Genomic DNA, 1,161 nt, shown 5'->3' with positions numbered 1-1,161 from the left:
AACCCAAATAGTTTAAGCTGCCTGCTTTGGTTTCATGACCAGTCAACAATATAAGCAGGATTGGACCGAATACTCCTGAGGGAAGGAAGAATCTTCTTGGTGCACACCACTTGGATCCCTTCATTCAAACGGAACTTGCAGTGGAGAGCTTGGGCAGGAGTGCCCCCTTCGAAGGGCCTTTTGAGTGGAGCTCTGCTAGCATTCACTGCAAGAGGTACAGTTTTAATTGTACGGTCAGACAGGAAAATGTGGGCTCTTCTAGAAAAAAATAACAATATAGAGCTGGGGAGATGACTCAGTCAACAAAAGGCTTGCCACACAAGCATGAGGACCTGAACTTGATCCCCAGTACTCATGTAAAAAGCTGTGCATGCGGTAGTGAAACTTACCATCCCAGAGTTGGAGAAGCAGAGACAGGCAGATCCCTGAGGATGGCCGTACAGCCAGCCTAGCCTTATTGGTGAGCCCCACTTCCCAGTGAAACACCTGTCGCCCCAATTAAGACAGCTCTTGAAAAATGAATCCTTAAAGAATGTCTCTGGTCTGCACACATGTACATGTGCACCTACACACACACACACACACACACACACACGTGCTGCATATGTACACACGCATACAAGAATTCACTTATGTTCACACCTTTACATCCAGAGCCACTCCCTATACAACTACACTAAGAAGGGTATCAGGAACGAGGGTATCAAAAGGGGTTTTGTTTGCTTATTTGTTTTTGTTGTCATTGTTGCTTTGTTTTGGATTGGTTTGGGGAATTTCTTTTAACCAAAATTATCTTCACTGCTGTTCCTGCTCATTCATTCATGATTTTGCCCAAATACATCTGAAGCTGTGTTTCTGTTTAATATGCATCCACAAAATCTTGTCATCTCTAGCCATCCCAAGGTGAAACATCACAACTCTTTTATTTACTGACTCTTAAGAAGTTAGAACAAAAATGGGCTTTTATTAGGCCACATTCCAGAAGAGGAAGTATAAAATGTCTCTCCCTCAAGTCCTCACTTGAGAACTTGTATCTACAAAGCCAGAGTGTGCTGTGAGAGGCCACATTGACCACATGGGAAACGGGTTCTGTAGACCCATAATTCTGCAGTGAGAGCCAGCAGGGCTGAGGAAGAGAATAAACCTTCAGGAGGTGTATAT

This window comes from Nannospalax galili, unplaced genomic scaffold, assembly GCF_000622305.1.
Source record: "Nannospalax galili isolate Female #2095 unplaced genomic scaffold, S.galili_v1.0 scaffold1899, whole genome shotgun sequence".
NCBI classification, from domain to species: Eukaryota; Metazoa; Chordata; class Mammalia; order Rodentia; family Spalacidae; genus Nannospalax; species Nannospalax galili.
This window is presented reverse-complemented; position numbering follows the sequence as displayed.